The 8,448-nt window shown below is 41.2% G+C and overlaps 1 pseudogene; it reads right to left on the bottom strand.

Annotated features, from left to right (window-relative positions):
* Window positions 1-8,027: 8,027 nt before the first annotated feature.
* LOC149435049 (U2 spliceosomal RNA) lies at window positions 8,028-8,189 on the bottom strand (annotated as a pseudogene).
* Between the last annotated feature and the right edge of the window lie 259 nt (window positions 8,190-8,448).

Raw genomic sequence — 8,448 nt, 5'->3', positions numbered from 1 at the left:
TGATTCTCCCTCCGCCATGTTTTACAGTGGGGATGAGGTTTTGATGTTGGTGTGCTGTGCCTTTTTTTCTCCACACATAGTGTTGTGTGTTCTTCCCAAACAACTCAATCTTGGTTTCATCTGTCCACAGTATATTTTGCTAGTAGTGCTGTGGAACATCCAGGTGCTCTTTTGCAAACTTCAAACATGCTGCAATATTCTTTTTGGACAGCGATGGCTTCCTCCGTGGTGTCCTCGCATGTACTCCATTCTTGTTTAATGTTTTCCTTATTGTAGATGTGTCAACAAAAATGTAAGCATGTGCCAGAGATTTCTGTAGGTCTTTAGCTGACACTCTGGGATTCTTCTTTACCTCATGCAGCATTCTGCGCTGTGCTCTTGCAGTCATTTTTACAGGACGACCACGCCTAGGGAGAGTAGCAACAGTGCTAAACTTTCTCCATTTGTAGACAGTCTGTCTTACCATGGACACATGAATATCAAGGCTTTTGGAGATCATTTTGTAACCCTTTCCAGCTTCATGCAAGTCAGCAATTCTTGATCGTGGGTCTTCTGAGAGCTCTTTTCTGTGAGGCATGGTTCACATCAGACAGTGCTTCTTGAAACCAGTAAACCCAAAACAGGTGTATGTTTTTAAGGGCAGGACAGCTGTCAGCAACACATCCAATATCATCACACTGACTGGAGTCAAGGATGGCTCACTCCTGGCTCCAATTAGCTCTGGGAGAAGTCATTAAGCTAGGGCCTCACATACTTTTTCCTCCCTGCACTGTGAATGTTTACATGTTATGTGCAATTAAACCATGGCAACATCTAATGTTTGTGTAGTATTATGTTTAGCAGACTGTGTTCTTCTATTGTTGTGACTTAGATGACGTTCAGAGCACATTTTATGCCCAATTCATGCAAAACGCCACATAATCCCAAGGGGTTCACATACTTTTTCTTGCAACTGTATACCATAGTTTGTAGACGCTATAACGTTCACACAAAGCAATCAATATACACTTATTGGGATTTTTTTTACCAAAAACATGTAGCAGAATACATTTTGGCTGAAATTTATGACTAACTTTGAGTTTACGATATATTTTTTATAGCTGAAAGTAGAAAAAATTGGTTTTTTTTCAAGATTTTCGTGTTTTTTTGTTTATAGCGCCAAAAATAAAAAGCGCACAGGTGATCAAATACCACCAAAAGAAAGCTCTATTTGTGTGAAAAAAAGGACGTAAATTTCGATTGGGTACAGCATTGCATGACCGCGCAATTATCATTTGAATTAGTGCAGCGCTGTATAGCAAAAAAAGGCATAAATTACAGTATCTATACCATAGTTTGTAGACGCTATAACGTTCACACAAAGCAATCAATATACACTTATTGGGATTTTTTTTACCAAAAACATGTAGCAGAATACATTTTGGCTGAAATTTATGACTAACTTTGAGTTTACGATATATTTTTTATAGCTGAAAGTAGAAAAAATTGTTTTTTTTTCAAGATTTTCGTGTTTTTTTGTTTATAGCGCCAAAAATAAAAAGCGCACAGGTGATCAAATACCACCAAAAGAAAGCTCTACTTGTGTGAAAAAAAGGACGTAAATTTTGATTGGGTACAGCATTGCATGACCGCGCAATTATCATTTGAATTAGTGCAGCGCTGTATAGCAAAAAAAGGCATAAATTACAGTATCTACAGTTGCAAGAAAAAGTATGTGAACCCCTTGGGATTACGTGGAGTTTTGCATGAATTGGGCATAAAATGTGCTCTGAACGTCATCTAAGTCACAACAATAGAAGAACACAGTCTGCTGAACATAATACTACACAAACATTAGATGTTGCCATGGTTTAATTGCACATAACATGTAAACATTCACAGTGCAGGGAGGAAAAAATATGTGAACCTTTGGACTTAATAACTGGTTGACCCTCCTTTGGCAGCAATAACCTCAACCAAACGTTTCCTGTAGTTGCAGATCAGACCTGCACAACGATCTGGAGTAATTTTGGACCACTCCTCTTCACAAAACTGTTTCAGTGTAGCAATATTATTGGGATGTCTGGTGTGAATCGCTCTCTTAAGGTCATGCCACAGCATTTCAATCGGTTTGAGGTCAGGACTCTGACTGGGCCACTCCAGAAGGCGTATTCTGTGCTGTTGCAGCCATTGTTTTGTTGAATTACTTGTATGCTTTGGGTCATTGTCCTGTTGCATCACCCATCCTCTGCGGAGCTTCAGTTGGCAGACAGATGGTCGTACCTTTTCCTGCAAAATGTCTTGATAAACTCTGGAATTCAATTTCCCATCAATGACAACAATCCGTCCAGGCCCTGAGGCAGCAAAGCAGCCCCAAACCATGATTCTCCCTCCGCCATGTTTTACAGTGGGGATGAGGTTTTGATGTTGGTGTGCTGTGCCTTTTTTTCTCCACACATAGTGTTGTGTGTTCTTCCCAAACAACTCAATCTTGGTTTCATCTGTCCACAGTATATTTTGCTAGTAGTGCTGTGGAACATCCAGGTGCTCTTTTGCAAACTTCAAACATGCTGCAATATTCTTTTTGGACAGCGATGGCTTCCTCCGTGGTGTCCTCGCATGTACTCCATTCTTGTTTAATGTTTTCCTTATTGTAGATGTGTCAACAAAAATGTAAGCATGTGCCAGAGATTTCTGTAGGTCTTTAGCTGACACTCTGGGATTCTTCTTTACCTCATGCAGCATTCTGCGCTGTGCTCTTGCAGTCATTTTTACAGGACGACCACGCCTAGGGAGAGTAGCAACAGTGCTAAACTTTCTCCATTTGTAGACAGTCTGTCTTACCATGGACACATGAACATCAAGGCTTTTGGAGATCATTTTGTAACCCTTTCCAGCTTCATGCAAGTCAGCAATTCTTGATCGTGGGTCTTCTGAGAGCTCTTTTCTGTGAGGCATGGTTCACATCAGACAGTGCTTCTTGAAACCAGTAAACCCAAAACAGGTGTATGTTTTTAAGGGCAGGACAGCTGTCAGCAACACATCCAATATCATCACACTGACTGGAGTCAAGGATGGCTCACTCCTGGCTCCAATTAGCTCTGGGAGAAGTCATTAAGCTAGGGCCTCACATACTTTTTCCTCCCTGCACTGTGAATGTTTACATGTTATGTGCAATTAAACCATGGCAACATCTAATGTTTGTGTAGTATTATGTTTAGCAGACTGTGTTCTTCTATTGTTGTGACTTAGATGACGTTCAGAGCACATTTTATGCCCAATTCATGCAAAACGCCACATAATCCCAAGGGGTTCACATACTTTTTCTTGCAACTGTATACCATAGTTTGTAGACGCTATAACGTTCACACAAAGCAATCAATATACACTTATTGGGATTTTTTTTACCAAAAACATGTAGCAGAATACATTTTGGCTGAAATTTATGACTAACTTTGAGTTTACGATATATTTTTTATAGCTGAAAGTAGAAAAAATTGTTTTTTTTCAAAATTTTCGTGTTTTTTTTGTTTATAGCGCAGAAAATAAAAAGCGCACAGGTGATCAAATACCACCAAAAGAAAGCTCCATTTGTGTGAAGAAAAGGACGTAAATTTTGTTTGGGTACAGCATTGCATGACCGCGCAATTATCATTTGAATTAGTGCAGCGCCAAACAGCAAAAAAAGGCCTGGTCATTAAGGGGGGTAAATCCTCTGGGGCTCAAGTGGTTAACTGCAGACTGTCAGCTTTAATTTGAGGGTATTTACATCCAAATCAGGTGAACGGTGTAGGAATTACAACAGTTTGCATATGTGCCTCCCACTTGTTAAGGGACCAAAAGTAATGGGACAGAATAATAATCATAAATCAAACTTTCACTTTTTTAATACTTGGTTGAAAATCCTTTGCAATCAATTACAGCCTGAAGTCTGGAATGCATAGACACCACCAGACGCTGGGTTTCATCCCTGGTGATGCTCTGCCAGGCCTCTACTTCTAAAATCTATAATTTAGTTTTGGTTTTAAAAATCCATTTCAACCAGATTTGGCTGATTACTCAAATGTTTTGTGTTCAGCTACTGCTTCATGTTCTATAATTCTGTTCGTTTAATGTGTGCACAATGTTTTGATCAAAAGATTGACTTCTGGCAGGCAGGAATGAGCACACAGTGATCGAAATTCTGCTGGTCTTCGCTGAAGCGGCTGATTTTTTTTATCAGTCTGTGGCCAGCTTTAGTTCCACTTGGGACCTTTGCAGATTGACAATCTGAAAATGTGGGACAAACAGATCCTTTCTCTGGATGGCCCATTACTGCTGTCCAACCTTCCGGACATGGTGGACTTCCAGATCAGCCTCAGCATCTGGAAGGTAGTAACAATGGACTCAAGCTTAGTGTTTCAGATCATTGTCTACAATTTCCTGACTGTTCAGGCATTCCACAGAAGATTATTCTCCCTATCAACATTCTGGAACTGAGAGCCATAGGACTGACTTTCCTACACTGGATCCCTCTCATACACAGTCACCCAATCAGGGTGCAGTCCAACATCACCATTTCTGTGGCCTACATAAACCACCAAGGTGGGCAGCCCTAAAGGAAGCAAATCCGATTCTCTTCTGGGCGAGGAACCATATTCCAACTCTATCTGCATATAGGGAGTGGAAAATTATCAAGTGTAATAGTCACCAATGCTTAAACTCAGGGGAGTGGTCCCTGCACTCAACATCTGTCAGAAATAAGGAACACCAGACGTAGTAATCAAGGCCTTGAGAGTCAAAAACTAGACAGGTTTGTATCCAGGTCCAGGGATAGTCTGGTCCTCATATTGGATGTCCTTGTGAATACTTGGTCAACATTCAAACTGATGTATATATTCACACCAGTGAGGATTCTTCCTTGACTGCTCAACAAGATAGACAGAGAACAGATTCTGTTAATTCTCGTTGCACCAAATTGGCCCAAAAAACTTTGATACACAGACATACACAGACTGGTGGGGGTGATCCTTGGCCTCTTCCAGACTGGCCAGACCTCTTGTCATAAGGCCATATGTTCCATTCTGCCTTTTATTTTCTGGCTTTAATGGCATGGCTGTTGAAGCCCAGGTCCTAAAAGATAGGGGCCATTTAGCTTTTATTTGTCATTCCCACTTTACTCAAGTCAAGAAAAACTACCTCTCATAGAATCAACCCTTAGATCTGGAAGGCATCTGAACCCCCCCCCCTCCCCCTGGAATGTTTTTTTCCTTTCATCATAACCCTCCTCCAGTTTGGCCTGGACCAGCATCTGGCTCTTAGTACTCTAAATAGATAGTTTTGTGCCCTTTGTATTTTATTCATGAAACTTTGGGTTTTAAATCTCTTGTTAAGACCATTGCACAGGGAGTTTCTCATGTCACTTCCACACTACAACCCTCCTTTGTCTTCCTGGGATCTAAATATGAAACTTTCAGTGTCTCAAAGACATCTTTGAAAGTTTTGTGATATATCTTTTTTGCTGGGATCTCATCTGTGAAGTGGCTTTTTTGAAGGCCATTACCTTTATCAGATTTGTCCCTGAGTTGGCAGCTCTTTCTTGTAAGGAACCTTTTCTTAGCTTGCATAGAGACAAGGCTGTCTTGAGACCATGACTCTCTTTCCTCCCCTAGGTGGTCTCTTTCTTTCACCTCAATGAAGATATTATCCTCACTTCTCTGTGTCCTGCCCTGAAGCACACCAAGGAGATTTCACACCACTGGCTAGAGCAGTTGGAGTTCACCTAGCTGCAACATCCTCCCTCTTCTTCCCTCTTTCTCCTCCTGGAAAGTCCCGAGAAGAGACATTATGCTTCATCTTTCCACCACTGCTAGGCGGCACAGGCAGCTTATTTCCAGGGCTTATGTCTTTAAAGACTGGATTCCTCCCTTCCCTGTCTGGGCCCATTCCACCAGATCTTTCAGTATTTCTTGAGCTTTTCAGCATCAAGCATATTTCATATGTTTGCAAGGCCACCACCTTTTCTTCTGTTAATTCTGTTCAGAGTTCCTCAAAGTTTTATCAAGTGGTTCTCTAGGCCTCGCTTGATGCAGACTTTGGGTTTTAGGTCTCTTAACCCTTGTATTCTATGTGCCTATTTGTTGTTGTTTTCTGTGTTGTTGCCCTCTGCTCAATATATTTCTTGGTGATGTGCCATAATCTATAAACAAATGTCCTGTACTGTATGATTAAGATAATGGGAATTTTGAGTTACCTGTAAACTCCATATCGAGTACAGTGCAGGACACTGGCCCTTCTGTATGGTCCTCTGTTTCTCCTTAATGCTTGCTACAAAAACTGGAGTCTGAATGGATGAGGTTATATGAGGGTGTACTTGGGGCATTCCCAGCAAAGATTTTGCCAGTGACTAATTAGCTGAAGATAATGGCATGTAGCCCATGGTCTATGAATATAAGTCCTTTAATGTATTCTATCATATAGAGTTTAAATGCAAGTCAAAATTCCCACTTTTTATGTATATTTGTCCATTACCTACTAAATTACTTCTAATTCTGTTTAACTAGTCTTGTACAACCATACAGCATAGTTAAGCCTAGTACACACGTTCAGAAAATTGTACGAAAAATACAGTTTTCGAAGTGATCGCGCAATAATCTGATTGTTAGTACACAGCTTTCGTCCGAAATTATTCGAAGGGACAAGCATGAAAAATGTTCTCCTAAGATACCAGATTGTATGATTTTCATTTAATCAGCAAAGCTTTTGTCCAAAGATACAATACAAATATAATACAATGCATTACATCACTTTCAAATTTTTATTCTGCCATACAAGAATTTTCATAACTTTGGTAACCTCTTCACTTTCGATATGAGACTAGAATGCAAAAAAACACAAAAAAAACAACTGTTTTGGCGGGTTTTCCTCCACACCTATTCCCTTGGTTCTAAAACTTATCTAAAATCTAAAATTATAAATGTAATACGTGATTATAACCTTTTGTCTATACATGAATTTAGCCAATCCTGATGCGGCTATTACCAATAAAGTTAATACCAAATGATAACAACTGTGCAAAAGTAAAGATCTAATTTATTTACACAGAAAAGAAGCTTGCTATTAATCAGTTATAACTATTAATCAGTTATAACAATATATAATGTATAACTTTAGAAGTAGTAATATTGCAATGCAAATACGGAATGTTACCAATACATAGAGAAAACTACAGGAAAGATAGTTACAGAAAAGAAACATAGAATAATTTTTTTTTTCTCTTTAAGTCCGCAAACGTGTGGAAAAAAACGAAAAACCCGTAAGTGTACAAAAATGTGCTAGTGCAAAACCAACACAAAAAAGTGCACTTAGGGGTGTGCTTTGTCCATCCCCCGAAGGGGTTGGATTTCTACCCTGATCCCCCGGGGCGCAAAGCTCCTGACAGGGACAAGGTTCCCATGTGGTCCACCTAGCCAAAAGGCCTGGCGGACCCCGTTCCTTGTGGCCAGCCGAAGCCAGCCACCAAGTACTTGGTAAGAGGGCTCTCCCGAAGAGAAAATCCCCTAGGGACAGGGGAGGAAGGAACTAAAAGGCCACACATCCTCCCCCTAGACTTCAGGGTAGGCCCGAGGACCCACACCCTACAATCCGTGAGAAGAAAAACACACACATAAATGAAAAGTGACAAACGTGAAGAGAAAAAATAAATTAAATAAATAAGTTAAAATAAAAAAAGTGGTTGTGCAATTGCGCACTGGCTAGGCCCTGAGGCCCGTAGCAAAAAAAAATTGCCCTGGACTTAGCCAAAAGGCCTAGCCCTAAAAGGCGCAGTGCAGGAAAGGTGTTTGAAGCAGTGACCATGTGCACGTTTCACACATTGGGGTCCCACACCCAAGTGTTACTAGAAGCACCCCTGAGGCGACCACTCTCAGGGGGCACTGGTTTGCGGACTTTCTGCCTCCCTGGCCCCTGGCCAGACAAGGTAGATCCATTCGAATCAGGAGGTACTGGGCCCCTCTGGTGTTCCTGGGGGGAATTACTCCCGGGTCCCAACAGCCTGTGGGCACCTCGGTTTCTGTTCCGCCTTGTATTAACCATCAGGACCCCCATCCTACCAGCAGGGGTACTATACAACCAATCATCACCGCAAGCAGGAATGATGGTGAAGCACCCCTACTGGACACTGATAAGAACAGATACTACACTTGATCTTAGCCAAAAGGCAGAGAAACAGAATAATACGTTACGCAGACATCCTGATGACTGGGCTTCAAAAGAGGAAGTGGGGGTCTTGCTTTGGTGTTATATACTCTTTAGAAAAGACCACTCCTAGACTCACCCACCCAGGTAAAGTCACACCGTTCCACATATCTTAACCTCTAATTGGTGGGCTCAAGACACTGGTCAGTTTAGGTCACCAGCTGTTAAAAAAAGACAGGAAGTCTCAGCTGCCTTCCTTCCCCCTCACCTCAATCGAGTCCTTTGAAGTGGCGC

The sequence above is a fragment of the Staurois parvus genome, unplaced genomic scaffold, assembly GCF_062004578.1.
Source record: "Staurois parvus isolate SC_StPar_1 unplaced genomic scaffold, SC_StPar_1.0 ptg001620l, whole genome shotgun sequence".
NCBI lineage: Eukaryota > Metazoa > Chordata > Amphibia > Anura > Ranidae > Staurois > Staurois parvus.
Note: the sequence above shows the minus strand (reverse complement) of the source record. Positions and strands in the feature narration are given on the sequence as shown.